We start from the raw sequence: 15,784 nt of genomic DNA on the forward strand, positions 1-15,784 counted from the left end.
TTTTTACATTTTGATAACTATTGTAACATAATTGGCTTTCTTTATAATTCTATTTATTTCATTTTGTGTGTTTAAGACATTGTTCTGAGAACTTCATAAGTATCACCATGTTGTGAGATGGCTCTATGCCTCTTAAAATGTTAAAAATTCTAAAATGTATATTTGGTAAGAGGGTGTTAATTTACACATTTTAAAGAGTCTATACCATACAGTTTGCTAGGGTATAGGGAAGTTTTTAATCAAATAAGATTCATAACCTTTTAAAAGTAACAGTTTTAGTGGAAGAAATTTTAAATATGTTTGTATCATGGATGACTTTGACTACTGAGGGCCATGAATCCCTACTTAGGATAAATTCTTTAAACGCATAAAATAAAACATACAGAATTACAGGTGAAATGCTTTTATTAAGTTAGTTATTAACTTTATTAAAAAAATTGGACTCCAGGTTAAGAATACCTGTAAATGGAATGCTAAATATTAATACTCACTATTAAATTACATGTCCAAAAAGTTATGAAGGATGAAAATAATCACTCTTCACACTGCGACCTTCAGCAACTAATTTTAGTGTGCCCCAGTATCTATCTCTGTCAAATCAACATGATATTTGTCTCATCTAATTTAATGATTGTTTTGAGGATCCGAGAGTAAAATAGCTTTGAAATAACTGAAAACTGGAACCTTACATTCTGTGACTTCTGTGGGACAAGGTACAAAAAGGAAGATATTCTTTCACATAAATGATGTCTTAAGGTTTACAGAGGACCTTTTATCACAACATCTTTGTGAGGCAAAATAGGGGATGGGAAAGAGAAGGGAACAAGCTTTTATATAGTGCATACTCTGTGCCAGGCACCATGCTAAGTGCTTCATGAATTTTATCCCAGTTATCTTTACAACAACCCAGTGAAGTAAGTGCTATTATTATCCCTATTTTATATTTGAGGTACCTGAGTCAAACTGAGATTAAATCACTTGCCCAAGGTTGCACAGCTAGTAATTATCTGAGGCTGGGATTTGAACTCTGGTCATCCTCACTCTAAGCCCAGCATTTTATCCACTGTGCTGCAAAGCTGCTTCTCATTTCAAATCCTATTTCTGTCATTTACTTGTAACTTAAGTCTTAGTGATCATAATGATAATTTCCAACCTACTGCCTTTGAACACGTGACTTAACAATGAGTGACTACTGTTTCATATTCCATTTGACTGTCGATCCCATGATGACAGAAATTTTATCTATAACTTGCTTTTCCTCTAGAACATTGTTCAACAAAAAGCAGATGCTTTCAAGTTTGTTTGATGTCATATTAACATATTATCATCAAATATCTATGTGTACAGGTCCTCAAATTACATAAACTTAAATAAGCTATTTACACTATCTTGATCTCTTTTCCCATAAGTAAAATAAGAGAGTTGAACTAGATGATTTCTAAGTGCCTTCTATCCAAAAATACACAAATTCATGAGTAAGTACTAATTGTTGTTGTTGCATCATTTCAGTTGTGTCCTTTTCTTCATGATCCCATTTGGGGTTTTATTTGCAAAGATACAGGAGTGGTTTGCCATTTCCTCCTCCAGTTCATTTTACAGGTGAGGAAAATGAGGCAAACAGGGGGGTTAAGTGACTTGCCCAGGTCCACAAATCTAGTAAATGCCTGAGGCTGGATTTGAACTCATAAAGATTAGTTTTTCTGATTCCAAGTCCAGTGCTTCATCCACTTCAGTATATAGAGTGCCAGGCCTTAAGTCAGGAAGGTGTATCTTCCTGAGTTCAAATCTGGCCTCAGAGGCTTACTAGCTGTAGACTCTGGGCAAGTCACTTAATCCTGTTTGCTTCAGTTTAAGTTTTAATTATGAGGGGCAGCTAGGTGGCACAGTGGATAAAACACCGGCCCTGAAGTCAAATCTGGCCTCAGACCAAACATTGACACTTACTAGCTGTGTGACCCTGGGCAAGTCACTTAACCCCAATTGCCTAAAAATAAAACAAAAAAAAAGTATTAATTATGAATGGTGTTAAGACCAGTATACAGGAGAATTTCAGAGACTTGTAATTATCATCTGGTGGATCAGGTGAGAGAGCTAGGATTCAATTGCAAGTATTTTTCTCCGTAATGCTCATTTTCTTTCCCTTTGCCTAGCCTTCAATTCAAACATGTTTTAAATACCTACTATGTTCAAGGATCTGTGTTTAGTTCTAGGGATGAACTATAAAAAACAACAACAATGGAATACTCTCCCTGCAGCAGTGTGTAATTTGACATAGAGGCAAGGAATTTACCCCCAAACAATAATATATGTTAGAACAACTAAGTATATATGAAAACTCAGAATTCCAGAGGAAAAAATGGAAGTGAAGTAATTTGTTTTAGAGCCAAGAATACATAGAAACACAAAATAATTTCATATCATTTAAGGAAATTTTCACCAGTCAAATTGGGTCAATGAATGACTTTGATGTTTACTTTTGTGTAATCAAGCACTTATCAAAAAATATACATTTACTGCTATCACAATATTTTCCTGTGTATGTGTGACCTTATATATATATACTATAATTAACAATGTGCCTATGTATTGTTAAGGGACTGACTCCCAGTCCTTTTGGAACAATTCTTGAAGAAGGTAACAGGCCAAATAGAAAGTGACAGTTTGCCCTTTTCCACTCTCTACAAAGTTTGTCAGTAAAATGGATGACTTTTTTTTGCTACTATTTTCTCTCATTAACTTTGTCATGAAGAGGAGACATATGAAATCTAAAGTGTCAAATCCCCCAAATGTGTCACAGGAGCAGAATTAAAGTTGTCAAGACAATCTTTCCTTGACCTTTTCAATAGTTGAGAAGTGAAGCAGATAACGTTTGTATTCCTTGTTGTTTACAACTTAACTCTGAGGAAGGGGTTAAGTAGCCAATGAAACATTAGTTTTGAAAATTAATCATTTTCTTCTGCTGAAAAAAGTGATGCTACAGAAGCTAAAACTTTAACATTCTATGATTTTCTACCATTTTGATAACTCCAGTTTTACATTAGTGTCTATAATATTGTATGAATATTCATAGGTCCAGAGCTAGAAAGAAACTCAGAGGCTATTTAGTCCAAGCACTTCATTTTACAGATGAAGAAACAGAGGCCCAGACAGGTTAAGTGAAAACAGCAGTAATAAAACTATATTGCAGTATATTTTTTGAATCGATATGGCTTATATTCAATAAGTGTATTTATATAAATTATTCATAAATGTAAAGCATAATTATAGGAAGAACATACCTGGAGATACTAGGGAAATAACACCTTTAGGTAATTGCCAGACAAGAAATATCAGATGTAATGCAAAACCAAAAGAAGAGCTTTACTTCTACCTAATAGACAAACTTATAGTTCTCATTAAGATAGTGTTATCTTTTCCATTTAGTTATTATTGATATGATAGGCAGGCAATTTGGTCATTTTCATGTGTCTAGATTTTTCATAGGAAATTGTCTCTCTTTTTAAATGTTGATGATTATTACAATAAAACATAAATACAATTCCAAGGGAAACATTTAGTTCTGATTCTTAATAAGAAGATAAATTTTGACCATTTAATTAGTATATTACCTAAAACAATAAATATTAAAAGAAAATTCAAACTTTTGAAGGGAAAAAGATACCATGTAGAGCTTTGAAGGAATGTTCAACATATTGACCAATCTGTAATTTGGGTGAGAAGAATAATTTTCTATTTCAAGATGAAGTGGACCTGACTTTGGATCCATCTTGGGAAATCATAACTTAGTAGAGTACATTGTACATAGAAGGAATTAATTATGTTTGGTTGAATCAATGAAATAAGGAGTAAACTATCCCGGTAGGTTTGTTTAAGATAAATACTTTGGCAAAAAGTGGGGTCCAAAGTTTAGTCCAGATTCTAAATAACTCCAGTAGAAAGAGGTAATTTCTTGGGGCTTCTGTCATTTCAAAACAATCGATCACAGACTTAAGAATGGATAGTTGCTGGCTCTTGTTAGGTAGGATCTCTGGAATTTACAAATTGAAAAGACACTTATAATATCTTTTAGGATTACATAGGACCTAAGTGGTTACTTTAGCTCCTCCCTCCAATTATACCAATTATTTTCTTCTAGACAATCAAATCAGTGCTTCCTAAAATGTGTCAGTCACACGCTGGTGCATGAAGATTGGGAAATCTTTGAGTCAAAAATGCTGGTACAGATAGTGGTAATCTTAGTGAAGTAAAACTTCATAAAGGACTTTCTGCAGCAGAATATGCATTTTACTAGAAATACTTTAATATGTTGTCCATTAGCTTATACTATTCATCAGAGATTCCTGCATTTTATACTTAGAACCATAATAAAACAAGTTATAATCAGGTAGGACAAAATTTCTAGCTACCACCAACTCTATTAGAAGGAGATACTAACTTACACTTTACTGTCAAATGCAGCAAGTTGCAAAGTTAAAATAATATCAAGACAGAAGAATAATCATTTTTTCTTTGTTTTAAGAAGATTGTTACAAGATGGTATCATTATCACTCAGAGTACATGCATTAGAAACAGGTCTCAATCATAATCACCGACATTTTTATGAAATGAAAGGTTTTTAAGGAACCTCCGAATGTCATATCCTTCATCTTCCTACATTCAGGAAAAACAACATGTTACCTTCCTTGATGCAGATTTGTATTTTTATTTCACTGTTAAGGTCTCCAGAAAAGGAGATGATACAGAATTACTTCTGTGAGTAGCATTTAGGGTCAACAATGGAAGGCCGATGTGGCTGAAGGCAATATGAATCTGACCTGCTGTGTTCTTGTTAGGTAGAATAGCTAGATTTGGAGGCAAGGAGGTCTGGGTTCATGTGGTCCATCAGATAATAATTGTATCACCCTAGGGAAATCACCTATCCTACCTCTAAGCCTCATTTTTGTCCTCAGAAAAATGAGGGTAATAATAAAAATATCATCAGGATTGCTATCTCAAGTGAGATAACAAATGTACTTTGTAAACCATATATTGCTATAGAAATTTTTATTATTATTAATAACTTTCACTTCTAGAAGGATATGATTCTATAATATCTAGGTCAAAGCTGACTTAATTGCAAAGAGTGTTTTTAAGATACAGGTGGACATTGAACGATGATATATAATTAGACATTTCCAAAAAGCCCTCCAAAACATTGTTTTCAAAAACATATCAAAGAGGCAGCTAAGTGGTGCAGTGGATAGAGCACTGGCCCTGGAGTCAGGAATGACCTAAGTTCAAATCTGAGCAAATCACTTAAACCCCCATTGTCTCCAAAATAAAAAAAAAACATATCAAAGTTAGTTTTATTGATTGAGGATGAAAGTGCTTTACAAATTTCATTTAATTCTTACAACAACCCTAGTAAATAGGTAAGAAAATGAAGCAGAAAGAGGTTAAGTGACTTGTGGTGGAAAACACAGCTAGTAAGTATCTGAGGCTGCAACTGAACTTAGTTCTTCCTGACTCCAGGTCCAGAGTTCTATGCACTGTGCCACCTTGCTTTCTCTAGGTAAGCAGAGCTCCACCTACATATTATAATTTGAAGAATGCTAGGAAGGGCCTCCACCCCAAAACTGTCTCCTTCAGTACTCCAAAGCATTTGTGATTTCATATTTGTAGTCACTTTCTTCAGCAATAAAGCAATTAGGATTGTAGCCATTTATGCCTTCTGATTTTGTAGTTTTTGTCAATGCCTTCACACAAGTTCACTATAGCAGCTAACCCAATAAGCAGGTGGGACTTTATTATATTCTTTCAACATCATGAAGATACCAGTGGAACAAAAAAGTTGTATATTGGTCAGTCCTCATGTTTACTACATGACTATCTCATCTCTTTTGATCATATATTTCCTTGATAATAATCATTAAGTAACTTCTTTGAGATCCTTTGTCTTCTGTTGCAACGTGCCCACATGTTATTTTCCTTGCCATGTGTGAGCTTCAATTTGTATTCTTTAAATGTCATATTTAATTACTCACAGCCATACAAAAATCATTTAAAGAATAGTGATTTTTTTAACTAAGTAAATAAACGAAAGATCACTGTTTCAAAAAGCGTGGTGTCATTAAAAGAACTTTGTAATTTATCAAATACAATATAGCCCATCTTCATCCTGCTATTCAATTCTGGGCCCAATCAATTATTGTAAATTTATGTTCCAATATTAGAGATTTAAATTTATTATTATGTTTCAATAGAGGAACTTTTAAGGAGAAGATTGAGAAGATTTCTTTCCTTTTATATAAACAAAAGGAGCATTTACTGAACATGTGCCAAGGGCACATGTCAAGATGCATGAACTGGTCCAGGTTGCCTGGACCTCAATTTCTTGGTGTTGTCTCTCTATATCCTTTTTGGATCATAGATTATAAATTATAGCACCTGAGGATGAATGTTCCCTACCCAAGAATCTGAAACATTGGTAGCACTGTATAGAAATGCAGAGCAGAGACAGAAAATGTCAAGGCATTTCCTGAGAAGAAAGATACTGAGAATGGATTTTCACAGCCTTAGTTATTACTTCATCAACAAACCCAAATGAGAATGTTCTCATCCTGGAGAGTCTGGGCACAAGGTTCACAGAAGGAAAAAGATTTCTCAATAGCTTTATTCTCCAAGAAGGAAGAAGACTGGCAATAAAAATCTGCTTTCTGCATGTTGGTCTGGAGGTAAAAGGGAGAGAAAAGGAGAAAAAAGAATGGACAATTTTCTTTTATTCACAAAAAGGGAAACAATAGCTCTTCTGAAAATTTTATCTCTCTGATTCTCAGTCACCAATCATCTTGGAAGTAGTCCGAGTTACTAGGAATTAACTGATCAGAAGAGTTTCCTGTGTTCTCTCAGCAAGTTACCAGCATCCATTCCTATGTCATTGGAAGTCATCTTTCAGTTTCCTACAGAAATATAGGTAAATATCCTGTAAGCTAATGAACCTGATGGAGTAGCTCTTCAAATTGATCAATCTGCTGACCAAATATCTTTACACATGTAATAACTTTATTTTGAATTGAACATATCAACTCTCTTTCTATGTTTTTTCCAAAAGAAAATATGTAGAGAAGAATATTTTATATAATATTCACTCAGGTAGGGCATGCTACTCAATAAGAAGGATATTATCACAGAGTCATAATTCCCAAAGACATTATGTTTCTCCAATAAACTCACTTCACTATTTTCCCCATTACACCAATCTGACTTTTTCCCACCCGAAAAGTAAGCAGACTTGGGCATTGCAAATACTTTGTTTTGCTAAAATTGATATGGACATGTCAATTTCTTCCCTGAGCCATTCCTTGAGTATTTTAAGGCCCTGGGCATTATAAAATATCATGAGTCAAACATCAACAAACACTTTCCAAAACAATGATAATTTCTTGATTTAGATTTAAGAGGATTATCCATGAAGATTGTTTTTCATTGGAAATGAAAGGATCTTTATGTTTTTAGAGTAACTTGGATTAAGCATCACCCTCTCCTTTAAGCCTACTTTTAAAAGGCAAATACATCTTTGGAGGGAGTTATATTAAATCACTTCAATTTGATAGAGTTCTAGTTTGAACATGCTGTTTTTCATATGGGGGAAATTAGGTCCAAAAGGTTTATTAGATGTTTATTTCTGTATGAGACAGACCCTTAACAATGTGAGAGCACTGGGTGCTTGAGTAAGTAAAGTTAATGAAAAAAGCAGGGTGGGGTGGCACAGAAGGGAGAAATGAGGAGGTCAAAAGTATGTTTTTCCTATTTCCCACCTGTGTTTCAGAGAGTTGTCCTTTTACATTAATGGATTACAACATAAGCATCCGTTAGCCTGATGTAAGAAAGGAGAAGGGGGAAAAAAGAAAATGCATTTTTTTTCTGAAGAGAAAAACAACACTGACTTTGAAAAGATCTTGAAGTTTTCTCATATGTGGCATTTTCTCAGTCCTGCCTCTCAAATAACAGAAGTATCATTTGATAGAGTTGAAGCATCATGTTGCAAACCCCCCTTATTTTTCTGATCAAGAGAATGTTAGCACAAAAAGAGCATCCTTTTCAGATGGATCGTACTAAAGGAATGAAAGAAGCTATAATTCCACCTGACCATAACTTGAATTCCAAGACTCTGTTAACGGGGGGAAAGATAGAAAATGCTGTAGCTTCTATCTTTTAAGCCGTTCAAGATCTAAACATCTAGTTTTCACATTTTCAAGGATGATTGCTTCTAATCTTTTTTCAGCTACCATCCCTTTGACCATTATACTGTCCATGAGAACTTCTTTGGAGTAATAAAATAAAGGAACTAAATATCAGTTTCCTAGTTTTCTTCTTTGTGTAGCTTTGATGGAAAATTGAAGAGAAAATATGTGGCCAAAGTGAAGAGTTTTAATTTTTCAACATTTCATTGTTAATCTATTTTCTCCTTGTTCTTCATTATAATTGTTTTAAAGTTACAGGATTATGACTTTTGAGCTGACATTTAATAATACTGAATAAATAATTCTCTAGTATTCCAATGTTCCAATGAATCAATGCTCTAATTGATGTATATATTCCTTCCAATGATTACAAGTTTAGCCTTAAATGCTCATCCATTCTCCATGATTCTTGTTCAGGTCCTCTCAAAATTTATACACAAGGGTGCACACAATACAATAAGGGTCTTCCTTACATTCTCCCTTTCTTGACATTAAATGCTTTTATATTTTAATAGAACACCAATGTCCTCTGAATATGGTATTTAGATAATGAAGTAAGTTGTAAACCTTGAAAGGTGATAGACACCTTATACCCCAAAGACATGGGAATGGCCATCTCTTAGTGACAGTACAAGATCTTCCTTTTCTCCTCCAATTTAAAGTGGGTACACCCTTCTTTCGCTATAGACCACTCCCCTCTGAGATAGTGAAGAGTGTCCACTATCAAGGGTGTTCCAGGCCTCTGGACCTTGCAAAGAGAATGACTAGAAAAATTCTTACATTCTCTTAACATCTATTAGATAATAATGTAGGATGTAGGCTGTCCACATGTTGTAATTATTTAATTTGCAAAACACTTTCCCTATGATGCTATTAAATATCTATCAGGTTTTATTTTACAGATGAGGAAACGGAGATTCAAGGAGGTAGTGACTTGCTCAAGATTCCAGAGGTGGTGTCAGAGCTGGGATTTGAACATATCTCCCTGATTCCAGGTCAAGTGATCTTTCCACTATACCATATGAATATTTATTAAGATGTGACATGAGATATGAAATCAATTTCACTTCTTTTTTAGGAAAGAGGAAGATTCATGTGGCAGGGGTGGGGAAAGGGGAAAGGAGAGAGAAAAACAATTCAGGAAAAGTAAATTGTGAATAAGTACCGTTTTGCTGATGTCTTTATAATTAGTAGACTTTAAAAAACCAGAAAGTGAAATTGAGGAATAGAATTTTGTTACACAGATTCCTGAATCATAAGTGAACATAAGAAAAGGGATTAACTTCAAAACATCTGCACTGGGACAGGAGAGATAATAGCAAATATGTTTGAATTAAAAAAAATACAACACCTGTCATTTAAGAGAAAGAAAAGATGGTTGAAAATAAAGTATTTGCCCAAAAAAGTAGTTAAAACTTTGCATCATACTGTATGCTGAGCAGAAGGGGATTGCAGATAAAATAAAAATGAAAAACAATATCAGCATAATGTAGGATATGACTGAGGCTTTAAGGGATACAAGTCAAAAATATGACAGTTGAGAAGGGACAAGGTGACAATAGACCACTGTAAGACAGTAATTGAAGCTGGAACTGACAAGCAAAACAAACAAACAAACAAACAAACACCAAAAGCAGAAGACATTTAAAGGACCACAACAACAAAAATACTGACTTGGAATGCAGTAAAACTATAGTTTTCATGGTTCTGGAGAATTATAATTCAGACTATAAGTTGCATCAGTCTTGTGACAAGAGAAAATACATTGAAATAACAGACTGTCCGCAAATATAAGAAAGGATGAAAACCTGTTCAGTAGTAGAACAGAAAAAAAATTCTTGGCTTACTAAAAAAAATTATCTGAAATATTAAATACACATATGTATGAATATACACACACACATACATATATGTGTGTGTGTGTGTGTGTGTATAAATATGCTGTTTAGTAGTGTGCGACTCTTTGTGATCCCATGAACCATAGCACACCAGGCCCTTCTATCCTCTACTATCTCTCAAAGTTTGTCCAAGTTCATTTTCTTCATTTCCATGATACTATCTAGCCATCTCATCCCCTGCAACACCCTTTTTCTTTTTGTCTTCAGTATTTCCCAACATCAGTCTTTTCCAGTGAGTCCTGTCTTCTCATTATGTGGTAAAAGTATTTAAGCTTCAGATTCAGTATTTGACCTTCCAATGAATAATTAATTCCTTTAAGTATTGACAGATTTGGTCTCCTTGCTGTCCAAGGGACTCTCAAAAGTTTTCTCCACAGAATTCAAAAGCATTGATTCTGTAGTGCTCACCTTTCCTTGTAGTCCTAGTCTCACAGCTAGACATTGTTATTGGAAAAACCGTAACTTTTACTATACAGACCTTTATGAGCAAGGTAATGCCTCTGCTTTTTAGTATGCTATCCAGATTCGCCATAACTTTCCTTCCAAGGAGCAAGTGTATTTTAATTTCATGGCTGCAGTTGCTATTTGCATGGATCTCTAAGCCCAGGGACATAAACCTGACACTGTTTCCATTTCTTATCTCTGTTTTCCAAGAATTGATGGACAAATTGTCAAGATCTGAGTGTTTTGTTTGTTTGTTTTTTATGTTAAGTTTCAAGCTTGCTTTTACATTCTCCTCTTTCACACTCATTAAGAGGCTTCTTAATTCCTTTTTATTATCTGCCATCAGAGTGGTATCATCTGAGATTGTTGATGTTTCATTCAGCAACCTTAATTCTAGCTTTTATTCATTTAGCCTGACTTTTTACATGTTGTACTCTGTATACAATTTCAGTAAATAAGGTGACAATATACAACCTTGCCATAGTCCTCTTATAAGCTTAAATCAATCAGTCATTCTATGTTTGGTTCTAATTTTTTGTGTATGTATGTATGTATGTATGTATATATGTGTGTATGTATGTATGGGTATGCATGTATGCATATATGTGTATATACATATATGTATATGCACATATGCATATACATGTATATACATATATTTATATGCATGTATGCATATAGGTGCATATACATACATGCATATGTGTGTGTGTGTGTGTGTGTGTGTGTGTGTGTATAAACACACACATAAAACCAAATATCTGAAAAGAAGACTATGGGGTCATCATGTAACAGCATGGAAGGAAAATAATGAGTGTTTTGAGCACAAAATACTAGAGGGCTTGGAATGTATACTCTTAGCAGGGTCAGAAGAGTACCATGTAACAAAATGATCAATGAATGTTATTTACTGGACTTTCTTTCAAAATGGCTACTTGAAGAAGAAGATTGCCTAGCTCCCACATAACTACTTCAGCAAAAACTGCCATTCACACCATACAGAATAACGTTGAAGATATCCAATGAGAAACTGCAATGATTTCTTTTTAGGCACAAATTGCATAAAACTTTAAGGCAATACCTAGAGCATTCTGTGAAAAAGGAATAGGACTCCTCCAGGAAAGCCTAAGCCAGTGCAATTACAGACATGAAACCAAGGCTTTATATTGACAGAGAGCTCCCTGAAAAGCCTCAAGGAGGTCAGAAAACCCAGAGTGGGAACCTTGGTAGCCATAAGGATAGGAGCATGCAGCAACACAGCAACAACCACTAAATGAGTACCATAACCAGAGCTTTAGTCAGTCTAGTATAGTCCATGCCCAAGGATTTTAAAATCCCTAACACTCTGTCCTCAGATACTATGGAAGGTACTGAACTTCCAGCATTCTGAACTTAAAAGATCCAAGGGGTCTAACTGTGAGATTATGGAGGTAAGCACAAGAATATAGGATTCCCAGGGTGAAGAAAGTATGACTATGTACCAACCTCAATCATAAAGTCAAAGGGGAAATTAATTTTACACAAGAACTATATATATGTGTATGTATGAAGAGATAAATAAAATAAAAGCTCTGGAGAAAAGAACTGGAAATAGAAAAGCAGCTTAGAAAATAAAAATGGTAAACCTTACCAAAAGAAAGGGATCTCTGAAAAGTAGAATAAAACAAATAGAAATCAATGAGTCCATCACATGTAAGAAATATAGGGTTAAAGTCAAAATACTAAAATAGAAGAAAAATTTGAATATCTGAAATCAAAAGCAAATGACCTGGGCTTAGATTCTTAAAATCTAGCCAATAGCTTACTAATGTTCAGACTCTTTAAGAGTCTATCCAATGTGATGGATGTTCTAATAAACCTCGTCTTTGACTGAAAGAAGGCTTGAGTCAAATTGTTTCAGGCAGGACCCTCATATTGTGATTTTGGGGTGCCAGCACCCCTAAACCTCAATATTTTGGTGGCCCATACAGGGAAACTGCTTAATCCCAAGTTCTTCTCCAACCAAGACTGAAAGGTATGTAAACCTCCCCCTATCCCTTTCTTGCTCTGCATTTGGGGTCTCTCTTCAAGCACCAAGGCTTGGAGGTGCTTTTCAGGCAGACAGGTACAAGGCTATCTTAAACTTGGCCTGATGCTCTCAGGTTCTCGGTCCACTGGGTCAGTTTGAGGCCATGCACCTGGGTACAACTTCTGTAGCATAGAAGACAAGCATGGAGGTCCTATCCTGAAGTATATGCCCAATTCTGTCAATTCTCTTTGTGCTAGGGAAGTGGGGAAAACTTTAGTTGCTTTTTGGTTCCCTGAGGCTTACTTACTCCCTTCCCTCTACACCCCTGAATCCTCCTTCATGGAGGTTACAGGGAAAAGTTAAAATAGCTAAAAATATCTTGGCAGATCCTGGAGGCTTTGTGATTGGTCATTAAGGAGTTTTGAAACTCTTCCTTACAACTCTGGTCACTCCTTTCTCCCACTGCTTTTCCTTGAGTCAAGAGGGTATGTTGACCTCTCTCATAAGAGATAAGAGTTTCACCCTTTACCCCTCACCTTTGATTTTTCCTCCCCCACCTGGGAAAGGAAGGATGGGGGAGGGTCAATAGCTATAGTGTGGGCCCCCCCACTCCCCAGAAAGGCTTTGGGCTCTAGGGCAACCTTTGCCTGGAAGCATCACCCAGGTTCAGCACATTCTGCTCAAGGTAAAGAAGCTGACCTCTGAACTTGGGTAAGCAGGCTCTTTTAAATTTGTAGTTTTAACTATGAAGGATGAGATGTTGATTCTCTGTATAATTTGGAAATGAATTTAACAAAATTAAAGTCACCTGATTGATAATGGGTTTGTTTCAAGTTTCAAATTGGTGAATTTTTTGTTTTAATTACATCAAACTACTTTTCGTAATTTGGTTACTGCTAAAATCATTTGGCTATTGTTGGTTATTGTTTTAATGTGTAAATTAGCCAAAAAGCTTGCTTGGGTTACATATGGCTTGTTGAGAATTTGCAAGTGTATAGAAATCTCTAATGATTGGCTTTTTACACCTGGACAAATTTAAGTTTGAGATGTTAATCCTGGGAAAGTTTTTCCTAGCGTGTGATTAATGAAACTTGCTGTTTGAGGTAAAAGCTCCTAGGATTTTATTTTGAATTGTCTGATGGATCATAATCCATCAATAATCAATAATGCACCATCTGAGAGAAATACCACAAGCTACTCAGAGAATGTGATACTGGTGGGAAGTCAGCATCTGGAAAAGCTAAGAGGACTATTTTAGCCTCAGTCTGAGATGGGATACTCCTGACTCAGTTTCCCCATTATTTCCTTTGAAAAGGAATGTTATTCACCTGGCTATTCCTGAGTCTGGCTATGAGGTGGATTTGATACTGCATGGTTGGAAAATTTGAATTATCTGAATCCAAGCAGAGCTAAGGATGTTTTATCCAGTCATTTGGGCCCTGCAGTCTTTTCTGTCAGATTTGTGTCTTCTAGACTATAGGCCATTCACCTACAGTTGATAGCAAACAGTGAATAATAGCCAATGTCCCCCCATCATTCCCCGGATGCAGCCTGTGCTTGGTCCAGTCAACCTCCTCTGTGGGAGCTCCTTGAGTCAGGGACAGCTCTATGCCCCTTGCCAGCAAGAAGCAATCTCAGAAGCCAAGACCTTTGCCCCTTACCCCAAAAGAATTTATGTCCCATTTATTTGAGGAAGGAATGATGAGGATGGGAGACCCCAAAAAGGAAAAACCCTGGACTTTCCCACATGGCCAAATCTCTGGCATTTGCCTGAGACTATAATCCCATCAACTGGCCTTTCATTGTGGCTATATCCAATCTCCCAAATCTGTTATCCTTAACCTAGCCTAGACCTCCATTGTTTTACCTCCCTATGGCCCCAGACCACTTCCCACCCTTAATCCTATCTAGGCTTCATTATCCCTTGACCACCCCTGGAGTTGTATTAATTTGTAGACTACTTGGCCACTCCTAGGTCCTTCCCATAATCTTTTTGTATATAAGGTCCATCTTGTCTTTATTAAGATGCTCAGATTCTTATAATCTAGCCATTGCTCAGATTCTTAAAATGTAGCCAATAGCTTACTAATGTTCAGAGTCCTTACAAGTCTGCCCAATATGACAGATGTTCTAATAAACCTTGTCTTTGGCTGAAAAAAAAAAAGCAAATGACTTGGAAAATGAGTCAAGGAATAATGTAAACATTGGACTCCCTGAAAACCATGATTAAAAAAGCAAACAAACAAAAAAAACTTGTGGATGCTGTATTTCAAAAAATAAAATAAATTAAATAAAGCTGCCCGTATCTACTAGAATTAGAAGACAAAGTAAAGAAATTATCCATTAATGATTTCCTGAAATGAAATAAAAAGTAAAGACCCAAGAATGATACAGTCAAAATCTAGAACTCTCACATTACAGAAAAATCCCTGCAAACATAGAGAAAGAATTAGGTCAAGTATAAAAGATCTGTAAGCAAGAATACACAAGACCTGGAAGTTTAAAACTAAAAGTCTGAGGAAGTCTTAGAATGTCGTATTCTGAAATGCTTAGAGTCTAGGATAACTTGACCTTCAAAGCTAGCATAATGCTAAGTGGAAGAAAATTGATCTTTATTGGAATGAAGTGCTTTCAAGAAGTTCTGATGAAAAGGACATCAAAGACTTCAAATACAAAAATAAAAGCCCACATAAAACAAAGGAGACAAATTCATTTACAGGTCTAGGAGGAAATGGATGATTTCTCATAATTGGATTAAAACAGAAAAATATGAAACATGGAGAAAGGGATGGGTAAAGTTGACATCAAAAGAACCCTACTCTTATCCTATACACATAAAAGATGATTAAACACCTACACACACATACATGCATACACAGAATTTACTTAGATTGACTCTCAGAAATGGAGGAATGGCTGAACAAACTGAGATACATGAATGCAAATGAATATTATTATGCCAGAAAAAAATACACATCTTACACAGTACTCATTGGCGCATTGAAATAGAATCTTACACTCTCGAGACAGCCTTTAAATATGCATGTTGACCATTATGTAATCAGGAAATAAAATAACGCTATAGAGAATTAATCAATAAATATTTATTAAGTTCCTACTACGTGCCAGGCACTGTGTTAAATCTTTAGGCTACAAATGTGAAAAAAAAAGCATATTTCCTGCCTTCCAGGATCTTACAATCTAATGAGCA

Source organism: Phascolarctos cinereus, unplaced genomic scaffold (genome assembly GCF_003287225.1).
Source record: "Phascolarctos cinereus isolate Bilbo 61053 unplaced genomic scaffold, phaCin_HiC Scaffold_1;HRSCAF=81, whole genome shotgun sequence".
Lineage (NCBI taxonomy): Eukaryota > Metazoa > Chordata > Mammalia > Diprotodontia > Phascolarctidae > Phascolarctos > Phascolarctos cinereus.